The following is a 14,962-nucleotide window of genomic DNA, read 5'->3' on the forward strand; positions in this document are numbered from 1 at the left end:
GTTCTAGTTAAGCTTCTGCACCAACAACAACATGCTTATTTACTGTCTCTCGCATCCTTGTTTGTCTACTGTTTGTATTTAACCCAGTACCATTATTAAGCATGCCGTAATTTCCTCTTCTTCTATTCAGAATTAATGTATCATGACTTGTGGATCCTAAACCCCTACCCCAATGTGTTTAATACTTGTGGTTGGTTTGGGGCACGATAGCATTGGACATTGCTGTGCATGACCCAAACCTGATCCCCTGGGATCATAACCTCCATGTTTCCTCTAGATGTTGTGTATTCTGATTGGTTTACAGGCATGTCAGCATTTTCCATTGCTGAGCATGCCCAAAGCTAACCCATGCCTAATTACAAAGGCTCCTTGCAATGGATTCCCAACCCCTACCCCTCTGTATGGAGTCATTAACTTTGTGAAATGCTAATGGCTGTCTCCCTATCACCCTTTCCCCTCTCCTTTATTCCCTCAGTTTTTTTAAAAAAAACTCTGTTCCTGCACTTTCACTATCTTTTTAGAACTTAATTTCTGCCCCCTTTATGTGAGCCTTGCCTTGGGACCCATGAGCTCCCTCTGAACTTGGACACATAAGACACAAGATTCTTGCGAATTTCTGGAACATGGAGAACTTGGTTTACAGTTACTATTTTTCCCGACGTCATCTTCAATGCAATCTTGCCAACTCCTTCAATTTTGGCTGTAGATGAATTTCCCATGAAAATTGTCTCGTCGGGTCTTGCGGGGGCATAAGAAGAAAATAACTCCTTGTTAGCACAAACATGGCGGGTGGCTCCAGAATCTATCCACCATTCTTTAGGATTTCCTACCAAGTTGCATTCAGACAACATGGCACACAAGTCCTCCATTTCTTCAGCATTTTCAACCATGTTAGCTTGATTCTTCTTCTTCTTATTCTTTTGTACATCATTCTTTGGTGCACGACAGTCCACGGCCTTATGCCCAGACTTTCCACAGTTGTGGCAATTACCCTTGAACTTTTTCTTGCTTGGGTAATTCTTTGGTCCAGAAGCCTTTTTTCTCTTCTTATTTTGTGGCGCCTCCTCAACAATGTTAGCCCTTATTTTTGTCGAGTTTCCACGTGACTTCTTTTCAGCATTATTGTTGTCTTCTTCTATCCTCAAACGAACAATCAAGTCTTCAAGCGTCATCTCCTTCTGCTTGTGTTTTAGATAGTTCTTAAAATCTTTTAACAACGGAGGTAATTTCTCAATGAAAGCGGCGGCTTGAAAGGCCTCATTAATGACCATACCTTCAGCAAGGAGGCCATGCACAATATCTTGTAATTCTTGGACTTGAGTTATGACCGACCTAGTGTCAATCATCTTGATATCCAAAAACCTTGCAGCCACGAACTTCTTATGTCCGGCATCCTCAGTCTTGTACTTTTTCTCAAGCGCATTCCATAACGCTTTTGAAGTTTCCATGACACTATAGACATTGTACAAGCATCTTCCAAACAACTCAAAATGTAGTTTTTGCACAAGAAATCAGAATGTTTCCATGCTTCAGTTACAACAAATCGTTCGTCATCCGGAGTGCCTTCAGCCAGGACCGGAGGATCCTCCTTGATAAATCGCTGCAAACTCAACGTAGTAAGATAGAAGAGCATCTTCATTTGCCAACGTTTGAAGTCAATACCGGAAAACTTTCCGGGTTTTTCTGCTGGTGCCATAGCATGAACAGGAGGTGAACGGCTTGACGAGGCAGCAACACTCGTAACAGTAGCACCCGTTCCCGCAACATTTCCATTAGTTTGATTTTCATTCGTCATTTTTCTGTAAAGTTGGGAACAAAATAGAACTTGGTTAAATTAGTGAAGTTTTGATATCTTCAAACTAAACACCAAACCAAACATACAACACGTAATGATGGTGAAGTTTTTATATACTTCAAACCCGTACGTTTATTATTCTGGTAAAGTTTTGATATACTTTAAACCGGACATAAATATTATTGGAGTAGAAAGCTTGAAGGCTTTAGTCTCCAAAACAATATACAAAATATAAATAACAGTTTAATATATATTTCAACACAGAAACGTTAGTATTAAAATTCCTTAAGCTTGTTGTTGCTACTGTGTTAAAACTCAAAATCTGAAAACTGTTAGAAGAATAAAAGAAACTAGAAAAACAGTAAAGATTAATAAATATTCCGAGTCCACAATTTGCTTGTGCGTCCTTAAGGAATTTTAACCCCCTCACATATTGCCAAGGTAATGGATTAAATCCTCCCAGGATAAAACGGAATAAACCTTCCTGCAACAGTGACAATACAAACTACAGGATACCAACGAACTTAAAGAACGGAGAAAAATCACACTTACGAATTTGAGAGAGAGAGACTGCGAATTAGAATGCAGTATTTTCAGAAAGAAGGAAGTTCTGTAATGTTTTTGGTGTGTTAAAAACGATGCCATGCCTCAGAATTTATAGGCAATTATTGGAAGAGGTGTGATGTTTGTTCTGGAAAAGGTGCCTTTTCAGAAGTTTACGCGGCCTGCCGCGGTCCTACCGCGGTTAGGCCAGGACCGCGGCCAGAGTGGCCCTCTGAATCTGCAGCAGGGTTCTGGTGCGGTCCTACCGCAGTTACGCCAGGACCGCGGCCAGACTATCCTTCTGAATCTTCAGCAGTGATCTTGGCATTTAATTAATTATTAAATAATTAATTAAATAAATTTTGTCCAAAAAATAATCTTATCGATCGATTTGACAAATCCAAAGCCGAAGCCGAGCCGAGCGAGCGACAACGACGGCGCGAGGGTTCATTCTCTTCAACTCCTTTTAAGAGCTTTAAGAAGTGATTCTATATATAAGCACACAAATGTAGTTGTCCCTCACCAATGAGGGACAAAGTGCAAGTCAAAAGCTCACTTCATTCAAATTTTCATTTCCCTCCATTTTATTTCCCACCATTTCCAATTCACACTCTTATACTTTAAAGCCCAATGCTTAAAGTATTTGAAGCTCAATGTCTTTAAAGTCCAACATTTTGTGAGTTTGATTTGAATTGGTGCCGAAACGTTTGGTTTAGCACATACTTAAAACGGGCTATAGATTTAGGTTTTGTTGCCTTTGAGTTAAATGTGTTATTATTTCTAAATAGAGGTATGTGGAGATATGAATCTTGGTTTTGATTTAAATGGTTTGTTTGGCATGATCGCTGATGGATTTTTCTCTGTGTTTTAAAGTGAACCTTATTTGACTCCATGTTTAACTTTCAAGTACTCCAATTTTAAGTGTTTCTCATTACTAATTTGCTTTAAGTGTGTCTGATTCTGCTGAATTCCATATGCTTAGGTGATTAGAAATTTTCGTCAAGTTAATCGCGAAGTTTTTGGCAAACCTTGATGGCATGTCACATTTGGTGTATTCTGTTAAAGCAAACACACCTCAATTATACTGAAGGCATTGTATTTCAATTGGATTCTTCTTGAATTAGAGGGTTAATCTACTCGTGTAAATGGCAACACGATGGTTTGGAAATTGTTCACATATACACTAGATCTTCATGACTGACACCTTGGCATCAATTGTTTCTTCATGAAATTTACCTTCTTTTTACCTTTAAGGCAACCATTAAGAATTTGTCAGAATCTCACGTTTTAATTTGCAGTGGTATATGTCATTGTTTTTAGCATTTTGAATTTCTATANGACCTTATCAACTTCAATATGGCTTAGAATGCCCATGGACTTCCGGCTAAGGGCATCAGCAACAATATTAGCTTTGTCGGGATGATATAAAATATCAACATCATAGTCCTTTAGTAATTCTAGCCATCTTCTTTGTCGTAGGTTCAGCTCCCTCTGTTTAAATAAATGCTGAAGGCTCTGGTGGTCGGTGAAAACATCAGTATAAACCCCATATAGATAATGCCGCCAAATCTTTAGGGCAAAGACAACTGCGGCTAACTCAAGATCGTGTGCAGGATAGTTCTGTTCATGTTTTCGCAACTGTCTGGAGGCGTACGCGATAACCTTACCATGCAGCATAAGAACACAACCTAGGCCAATTCTCGAGCCATCACAATATACAACATAACCCTCAGTGCCACCCGGAAGAGTCAAGACAGGTGCCGTCGTAAGCCTTTTCTTTAGCTCCTGAAAACTTTGTTCACATGCCTCAGTCCACTGAAACTTAGCTCTCTTATGTGTCAGTTTTTTCAATGGTGCAGAGTTAGAGGAAAATCCCTCCACAAACCTTCGGTAATACCCTGCCAAGCCTAAAAAGCTACGAACCTCTGTCGGATTCAAGGGCCTCGGCCAAGTCATCACAACTTCAATCTTTTGGCCATCAACCTTTATACTATCGCCGGTAATAACATGACCAAGAAAAGCTACAGAAGTTAGCCAAAATTCACATTTAGAGAATTTAGCATATAACCTGTAGTCCTGGAGAGTGTGCAATACAACTCGCAAGTGGTCCGCATGCTCGGCTTCCGATCGTGAATATATCAGGATGTCGTCAATAAACACAATCACAAATTCATCCAAGAATGGTTTGAATACCTGGTTCATAAGATCCATAAAGGCTGCTAGGGCATTTGTAAGCCCGAACGACATGACAAGGAATTTAAAATGGCCATACCTCGTCCTAAATGCTATTTTTGGGATATCAATATTCCTGACTCGTAGCTGATGATAACCGGATCACAAGTCAATCTTCGAAAAGCATTTGGCACCTTGTAACTGGTCGAACAAGTTATCAATCCGTGGAAGAGGATACTTATTCTTGATAGTGACTTTATTTAGTTGCCTGTAGTCAATACACATCCGCAAGGAGCCATCTTTCTTTCGAACAAAGAGCACCGGAGCACCCCATAGGGATGTACTTGGCCTAATAAAGCCTTTATCGAGCAAGTCCTTCAGTTGTTCCTTCGATTCCCTTAGCTCTGCAGGAGCCATTCTGTAGGGAGGAATGGATATAGGTTGCGTATTAGGAAGCAAATCTATAGCGAATCGATTTCCTTCGGGGGTAAGTTCCTGGAAGCTCGTGAGGGAATACNGTCGGGAATTCATTCACAATAGGAACCGACTGAAGAGTCGCTGGCTCCTTATCTATTTCCCTGACATGAACCAGATGGTATATACAACCTTTAGCAATAAACTTCTGATCCCTAAGTTATGAAATAAACTTACCCTTGGGCGTGGTTGCATTACCTTTCCATTCAAGGACAGGCTCACCGGGAAAATGCAATCGGACCAACTTTGCACGAAAATCAATATTAGCATAANTGACTCATTATTTCGAAAATCTAACAGTGTTTTGGGATCTAGAAATGAAGTCTGCAAGCATGTCATGTTATTTAAAGCTGCAATTATTAAAACTGGAAGAGAAGAAATGAAGGAGAGAACTAGCAAAATCAAGAAAGAATAAAGAAAAATAAACGATGAAATATTGATTTCATTTCTTGGAATTTTGAAGATAACAGGGTTCACGTTCGGGAATTTAAAGACAAGAAACTACAGGAAACATCCGAGTTACACCCTGGAATAACTCGGGATGCAGAAAAAGTAGCAGGACGGGTCTACCGGGACTCCGGCCTGATCAGGAATGGCGTAGCCTTCCAGTTTTGAAGCTTGGCGCTTGGTCCCATGTATAACACCTCAGCGGTGCTAGTGCCCTCTCCCGGCTGGACCATATGGGTTTCGTAGAGCATTTTCCTCATTGCCCCACGTAGTTCCTCAATGTCTTCAGCCATGGAAACCTCATCATCTTCCTCTTTACTATACTTAGGCTTGACAAAAGTTTCATACAAATGTACCACCTCATAATCGGCCATTTTCATTTTTTGAAAGAACACTTCTGCTTCCTCAGCACTCACAGGCTTCTTAGGCAGGAAACGCCTTCTGGTGGCATTGTTTACCTCCTCTACATTTGAATATTTCTCAACAGGGGGGTTTTCTGGCAGCTCTCCCAAGATCTCTTTACCCTTGTACGTAACCATCGTCTGATGATAATTCCATGGTACCGCAGCAGGGTTGGTCATAGGCTTCTGTGGTACGCGTCCAATAACCACTAGCTCACTCAGCCGAGGTGGTTTGATTGTCCCCAGTACCACATAGGCTTGCTTGGGTACGTACATTTGTGTTCCTTTTTTCAAATCAGCTTTCTTTTCTGGTTCTGTCTTGGTGATTTTGCTCTTCTTTTCCCCTTTCTCTTGCTTCGGGGCCACTTCGGGCTTTCTTTCTGCATCGGCAATAGCAATTATAGCTTTTAAGGCTGGATCGAATTCTCTGTCCTCACAGATCATCCTGATTACTGGCCCGTTGTTGTGAGCGGGCAGCGGATTATTGGTCACATTTGGGACATCCTCATCCCTCAACACAATTTTCCCTTGCTCTATTAAGTTCTCCACCACTTGTTTCAGAGTCCAACAGTCATTAGTATGATGGCCCTCTGCCCCTGAATGGTATGCACACCTGACACCAGCTCTATAGGCAGGCGATGTCGGGTTTTGTCTGTTTTGAGGAACGGGCTGCAATAGACCCATTTGGACAAGTTTTGGAAACAAAATTGGAGTAAGATTCACCAATTTGAGTAAAAGTTTGCCTCCTGGGTGGCTCACGGGGAGGAAAGTTATTCTGTGGAGGACGGGGATTATAGTGGTTTTGGTGGGGAGGCTGACTTCTTGGGAATGGAACTTGGTTTCTATTGGCATGTGGCTGAGGCCGAGCAAAGGGTTGAGCATTCATGACCGCATAAGGTGGAGGAGCATAAGCCATATCATGAGGGTAGTAATGTTGAGGGGTTCTTTTGGAAAACACAGGTCTAGGAGCCCGGTATCTTCTTGCCCCTGATGCTGCCTTAACCGTTTCCTCTTTCTTTTTACCTTTGGCCATTCCTCCAGACCCGCCTTGCATGGCTTGGGAGGTTGCTCTGATGGCCGACTGACTCAAAATCCGGCCCGTTTTCAGACCATTTTCCACCATTTCCCCGATCTTAATCGCCTCTGCAAATGGTTTTCCCATGGCTGACATCATGTTCTGGAAATAATCCGCCTCCTGGGCCTGAAGAAAGACAGTGACCATTTCTACTTCATCCATGGGAGGTTTCACCCTCGATGTCTGTTCGCGCCACTTAATAGCATATTCTCTGAAGCTTTCCGAGGGCTTCTTCTTCAAGTTTGCCAAGGAGTTCCTGTCTGGTGCGATGTCGATGTTCTATTGAAACTGCCTTACAAAATCTCTGGCAAGATTGTCCCGAATGTGCTATCGTGAGACATCTTGGTCCATATACCATTCTGAGGCAATGCCTACTAAGCTTTCTCCGAAGTATGCCATCAACAACTCTTCTTTTTCGCCAGCCCCACGCAACTGATTGCAATACTTTTTAAGGTGAGCAATGGGATCGCCATGCCCGTCATACTTCTTGAACTTCGGCATTTTAAAACCCATGGGCAGGTACACGTGAGGGAACATGCACAGGTCTGTATAAGAAACACTCTTTTGCCCACTCAAACCTTGCATATTCTTTAAACTCTGTTCAAGGCTTCTCATTCTTTTCGCCATCTCATCTTGTTCAGGAGCTTTGGGAGTTTGATCTTGTCCTGGCGTAAGCTCAAATGATGGTGGCTGAGAGTAATTATATATTGAGGAGGATCCACTGGAAAGACAGGGTTTTGGAAGGTGAAAGCTGAGGGATCAAAGGCGGGCCTTCACAGTGAAGGTTGTGTTGTAGCAGAGCATGGTGGAGCAGTGAAGATGTTAGGAGCTGCTCCTGCTGGGAACACCTGGGGGCGGACCTCAGAAGCTGTTCCGACGAAGTGAGCGGTCATGGTAGGTTGTCCCAACGGAGTATGAGGGTGGCTGATGGGGATATTGGAGGTACCCCCAGATCTAGGGAATAGTTCAGGAAATCCAGGGATGGCGCTTGGAGGCTCCCTTCCATTGGTCCAGGCGTCCCACATCTCCATGAGTCGGAGACGTAGTATCCGGTTCTCTTCTGCTGTGACAGACTCAGATGCCGGGATCCCCGAGATGGGGCTGTCTTCAGAGATGGAAACTGCGGGCAAAGTCATTTCTGTAGACATTTCCACACTTCCTTTCGATCTAGTAAAGTATTGATGCGATGCCAGCTTACCACAACCAACCACCGTTTCTAAAAGCTAGGCTGGAATTGACAGCAACACACGGTTAGTTTGAGACAAGTAACAGATAGGTAATCGCACATTGGGGCGTGATGCACCTATACAGTTAAACGGATGTCTACATGTTTGCACTGGTTGCATGCGTCATCCCGACTTTTCTTTTTCTATTTTCTCTTCTTTTGATTTCTACTCTTTGTTTTCTTGCTTTTCTTTCTCTTTCTATTTTTCTCTCATTTTTCTTTTCCCTCTGTTTTTCATTTTCAGCTTTTTCCTTTTCTTTTGCCATGGTTTTTCTCTCGATTCCTTATTTTCTCTTTTGCGTTTCTTTCTCTCTTGTTTTTCTTTTATTTCCTTCCCTCGTATTTTTATTATTTTTTCTTAGGGTTACGGTCGAATCCTATGGAGATTGCCTACGTATCATGACCCCGCATGAATCAGACCAAGCGTAGTTCTTGCAAATAAGGTAAATAAGCTAACTCTTTTTTTTGGAATTTTGAAAGAAATGCTTTAAAAGAAAAAGGGAAATATTTTTTCTTTTCTTTTTTGATTTTTGATTTTGATTTTTCTTTTGATTTTTTGAAAGAAAGACTTCTAAAAATTTCTTTTCTTTTTATTGGAACTTTGGGAATTTTTAGAAGTAAAAAGAAATATTTATTTTTTTTTAATTTTGAAAGTTGCCTCTTAATTTCGGAAAAGGGACTTTTACGAAAATATTTTGGATTTTTGAGCAAAAATATTTTCGGACTCAATTTTTCAAAATTTGTATTTTTTTTATATTTTTTATTTTATGAAAGAAAGACATCTAAGGAGTATTTTAATGATCTATTTTGACCTAAAGGAGAAGTGGCTATTTTTCAAAAATTTTATTTAAGCAAACAAAGACACGGTTTTGCAGATACGGCCTTTCAGCACTTCGGGAAAGAAGATTTTAAGGTTGTGCCCACTAACCATTGAAAATGACCCTAGGTGGTTGTTCTTGCAACAATGGCCTTCCGGCGCCCTTTTGGGGACATTCGACTTATTTTAAGCAAGAACGGCATCACCTGACTTATTTTGTGACAAAAATTAAAATTTTGGTATTTTTGGCTATTTTTGCAAAAGGGTGGTTGGACCCGATGAGGGTTGCCTACGTATCTCACGTCCGGTGAGAATCAAACCNACTCGACTTTTAGAAAGATAACTTAACTCTGAAGATGTTCATAAAAAGCTTAAGGTACTTCGCTTAGTCCTTATACCTGATTTCTTGATGATTAGTAAAAGAAAGTATTTCAAAAATCAAGTGTTTTAGTAGTTTAAACATAAAAATTATATTTGAGATTTTTGGAAATCGACGTGTCACTTTAGAGATTTTAAAATACACTTTAACAAGGAAGAAGGACTGATCGCAAATACTAAATGCCTTTATTTTTATGTCACACAACCCAAAGACGAATAAGAATTCATATATATAGACATATAGTTAAGAAAACCGACAAAATAACATATATAGATGTCGAATACCCTATTTAACCGAACGAGTGGAATATCAACCTAATAGCATCATGAAAATACTTCAGCTACGATCCCAATGCCTTTCACAGAAGGTCTTTCTAGCAATAGAATTGTAAAATATCACATTTGGCGTCTTATGAATTTCCCAGAATTCATGTTAAAAGGAAGGACGGAGCTTAGCCTTAACATACCTCTCCAACGAACGTCCGAATGCTTGTAGTTCCTTCACGAAAGTTGTTCCTTATGTCCTAAGCTTCGCTAACACTATATATATATGCAGCTTATAACGCACCTATAAACAGTTATAAGTTTAAATCGGCAGATTTGCCATATGACCCTAACTTGACGAAACGTCCGTAGAACTTTATAAAAACGATCATAAAAGAGTCCCAACATGATTACCTTGGCAAACCAAGTATAAAGCCTGAAGAACCAGCAAGAACAACAAATTCCTATCTTCCAAAAATAGCTCCAAACACAGCTAATAGAAGGGGGAGACGATTGCAAAGCGTAGAGATTGCGTTTCTAGGCACGGGGGCAAACTTTAACGATAGAAATCGTTAAAAACGCACCTTAATCACTAAAGAACACCATGGAACCTACTCTTGAGCTTGCTCACTATTTTGGGACTAAAATTAAATGTTTTGAGGTCTTAAAAGTCGAATTTGCCGACTTATACCACTTGTTTGACCCGACCCGATTCGCGACCCGGTTTCAGCCCGGACAGTCCACGGTAAAACAGTCATGACTTCTTACACCAATGTCGGTTTGATGTGGAGTTTATTTGGTTGCGAACTAGACTCGTAGACCTTCAATTAGGTAGGTTGTGGTTCCCATAACTCTTTATATATTGGGAGAAATGATATGATACATTCGACCCAAAGTTTAGAAAATTTATTAGAGAAATTTACGATAACTTTTGCCGACCTTTATTTCGCATCTTGCTTGACTCCAAAACTTAACATGTCACCAGTGTGATATTATAATTCCTCATAACACATTATTCTTAGCATATTAGACACTCTTAGTCTTATCCCACAGGTGCAAGTTAACTTAAACCTTCCGAACGTGCGGGGTGCTACCCGAGCCATTTCTTTAACCATGAACCTTTGTTTAAGGGACTCCTTTGACCTAATGCTTTAGTTTAGTTCCTTGATATTACCACACATTTTCAGTCTTATTCTCCCAATGTTCTATACCCAATCATATATACCTAATATAACCATGCCACGTTACGTATATTACGTAAGAGAAGAGGGAAAAAAAAATATGGGGTCTCACAGTGATGTCGTGCCATTGTTTATACATTATCATGTAAGGGAGAGTGTAAAGCACGAAGGATAATGCCATGCCATATTATTGAGAGTAAAAGCACGAAGGGTGATGTCGTGCCAAATTATTGAGAGTAAAAGCACGAAGGGTGATGCCGTGCCACATTATTGAGTGTAAAAGTACGAAGGGTGATGCCGTGCCAGATCATTTGAGAGTAAAAGCAAGAAGGGTGATATCGTGCCATTTCATTTGTATTATTATGTTTGTATTTTATGGTGAGGTCATGGCACGAAGGGTGTTTCCGTGCAGGTGAGGACGAGGGACATGTATTTTGATGTGATATCTGTTTCCCGTGTATACGGTTGTGCCCTTACCTTAAGCTGTTATTGTTGTATTTACATATTTGGGGTGACTTGTTATTATTGTCCTGTACTTGACCTTTATCTCGATTGTTGTTGCATTGTCCATGTCTTTTACTTGCTTAACTTAAAATTACCAGGTCTATTTCTGCTTTTATATTATATGTTGTATCTATTCTGTTGCACTTCAGTATAAGCCTTCAACTATGCTGGCCATTCATGCCCTTACTTGTTAATTTGTAAAGAACATGTGTTTTCCTCTTAATTGTTATATTTGTACTTAGGCCTCCAACATGCTCGTTAATTGAAGTTGATATTTCCTGTTTTCTAATTGTTGTTGTTACTCACGTGATTTCCGCTTAGTCCTTTACTGTGACCCACATATGTATCCTTGTCCACGGTTGCTACTTGCGTATTTCCTACTTAGAAGTTCCTATTATTGTGTTTTTGTGATATGGTTGGTTCTGTTATACTATCACTTAGGAAAGATGAGTTGAACGCGTGAAGGGTGTTGCCGTGCTAATTGAATTGTTACATAATTTCATTTATACATGGTGAGGATGAGATAAAAGCACGAAGGGTGTTACCGTGCCATGTGATTTGACATTTTGACATTCTTGACATATATCTCATACCAGGAAAGATCGTAAATATTCTATTGTGGTTCTTTACAGTATTCGTTGTCTAACTCGCTGGGTTGTATTTGATACTTTTATCCGTTATATTTTGAACTGCTTTACTGTTAATCTAATGTACAGGTTATTTAAATAAGCATCTTTTTAACTAAAAGCCTCGTCACTACTTTGAAGAGGTTAGACAAAATACTTACCAGTACATGGGATCGGTTGTACTGATGTCACACCTCCTTTTTACACACCTACCCCGAAGGGTAATGTATAAGGGAGTTTTTCCATTTAAAGTGATATTATTCGAAATGGGATTATTTATTGGTTTTTAGAGTCGCCACTTGGGATAGGATTGATTTTTGGTGTCCCAAGTCACCGGTTTAACTTGAATCCCAAATCGAGGAAAATTTCGACTTCCCAGTTGGAGTCTGCGAACCAGAAATTCTAAATAAGGAATTCTGTTGACCCGAGGGAAGGTGTTAGGCACCCCCGGATCCCGTGGTTCTAGCACGATCGCTTAAATTATTATAACTGGCTAAAAATCTGATTTTGATACATGTTTTAACTTATGTGCTTTTTTTTAACTTTAGAACCGGTTTTATTATTATATTTTAAAGAGAATTGCAACGTCGTGAAAACACGTCTTGAACCACGTCACATAAATGCACCCGCGGTTTTTGACACATTTCGACTTCGTTGAGATTTGGATTTGGGTCACATAAATCTGCACTCGAGTTTAGGAAGGTAAAATTATTAAAAACGCGCCTAAAGCATCTAACGTGTTGATGACTTTGCGGGAGGCCGTGAAAATATCGCTAAACGGCACGTCCCAAATTCTAAGTATTTTAATATAAACATTTAAAGAGGGCCACGCAATTTATGAGTTTTATTTGGCATGGCGCGCCTCGTTTTTATTTTAAAAGGCCAGTCTAAAATGAACTACTATTTTTTTATTAATATGTCTCTAAAAGCCTAATTAACATTCCCACTTAATTAAAGGTTGAAAGCGTTCGGGCTTCAGAAATTAGCCCGAAGAGTGAGGGAAGAGTTTTTCTTTTTATGGGAAGCTGTCCAGTCTTGGGCTTCTGCACAGGCCCAATTTGGAGAAATCCTGAACAATCCACAAATGCACTGGTCCAAACTTGGACTGCTTGTTAGATAATTGGGCCCAGCGTCAGGCCTAGTTTTCATGGCCCAAACGATAAGCAACAAACCAGGCAGAATCAGTATCAGTACAGGAATGTGAGAACATTGATGAACATTAATCCAACTCATAGATCAGCTTCTTTTAGACTTCAATTTGCAATTAAATGTACACGATTTGATTTTATTATTTCTAACACTTATTGAACTGGTAGAAACGAGAACAGTACAGGCTATCCAATCATTCTGCAATTTAACTTCAAATTCACATAGAACTTAGACTAGAACTTCAAATTCAAATGCTCAAATCGCGGGCTAAACCATAGCAAACTCTCAATTTCGAACTAATAGACTAATAAATCTACTCAAATTCCTATAAAGCCCTGCTTCAATTACAATAACCTATATGTTGTGTATAGTAATCTATATGTAAACAATAAATGTCCAGTTTTCAATCACAATGTGTCCAAAGAGGAAATAATAGAAATCATCGTACAAATACAAAGAGTTATTGAATGAAACAGCAATTCTGGTGCACAAACAGACATGTAAATATAATAGATCTTCTAATCCTCTTATTTCCTTCTTCAAATCAGCCTTTCAGCAGTACATAGGGATTTTGAGAGATATGTACCTGGAAATGTGTTGAAAATAAGAAAATGAAGGATCAGCAGCAGTAAACAGCAGGCAACAGCAGCTTGAAGTTAATCTCGAAACCCAGAATGATATCAAACAAGCCCAGCAATTAACACAAACAGTAAACAGCTCAAAATGACTTGAACAGACCAAATCTAGCTTGAAATCAGCCCAGGAAATGTTTCAAACCCAAATCAACTATAAACCGACTAGAAACAACTTGAACAGACCCAAATGAGCTGGAAACTGGATCCAGGAGCACTCAGAAACTTCAGCACTTAAATGTCAAGCTAAAGGATGAGAATTAATGCCTAGAACTCAAAATTAACCTAGAGAATTTAATGAAACAGTTTTTTTTAGGATTTTCTACTGTATGTTTTCGTTTGTTTTTGGATTTTTTGGCTAGAAATAAGATCTAAGAGAAGGTTTGAATTATAGGACTTCAGATTTGAATATTTGAATTTGAAATTCAAATTTCAGATCTTAAAACTTGCAGAAAATGTAGTTTTGGGGGGAAGTTTTTGGAATTTTCAGTATGTGAAACTNCTATTTTCTCTTCTTTTGATTTCTACTCTTTGTTTTCTTGCTTTTCTTTCTCTTTCTATTTTTCTCTCATTTTTCTTTTCCCTCTGTTTTTCATTTTCAGCTTTTTCCTTTTCTTTTGCCATGGTTTTTCTCTCGATTCCTTATTTTCTCTTTTGCGTTTCTTTCTCTCTTGTTTTTCTTTTATTTCCTTCCCTCGTATTTTTATTATTTTTTCTTAGGGTTACGGTCGAATCCTATGGAGATTGCCTACGTATCATGACCCCGCATGAATCAGACCAAGCGTAGTTCTTGCAAATAAGGTAAATAAGCTAACTCTTTTTTTGGAATTTTGAAAGAAATGCTTTAAAAGAAAAAGGGAAATATTTTTTCTTTTCTTTTTTGATTTTTGATTTTGATTTTTCTTTTGATTTTTTGAAAGAAAGACTTCTAAAAATTTCTTTTCTTTTTATTGGAACTTTGGGAATTTTTAGAAGTAAAAAGAAATTATTTTAGTTTTTTTTTTAATTTTGAAAGTTTGACCTCTTAATTTCGGAAAAGGGACTTTTACGAAAATATTTTGGATTTTTGAGCAAAAATATTTTCGGACTCAATTTTTCAAAATTTGTATTTTTTTTATATTTTTTATTTTATGAAAGAAAGACATCTAAGGAGTATTTTAATGATCTATTTTGACCTAAAGGAGAAGTGGCTATTTTTCAAAAATTTTATTTAAGCAAACAAAGACACGGTTTTGCAGATACGGCCTTTCAGCACTTCGGGAAAGAAGATTTTAAGGTT

This window comes from Nicotiana attenuata, chromosome 7, assembly GCF_001879085.1.
Source record: "Nicotiana attenuata strain UT chromosome 7, NIATTr2, whole genome shotgun sequence".
NCBI lineage: Eukaryota > Viridiplantae > Streptophyta > Magnoliopsida > Solanales > Solanaceae > Nicotiana > Nicotiana attenuata.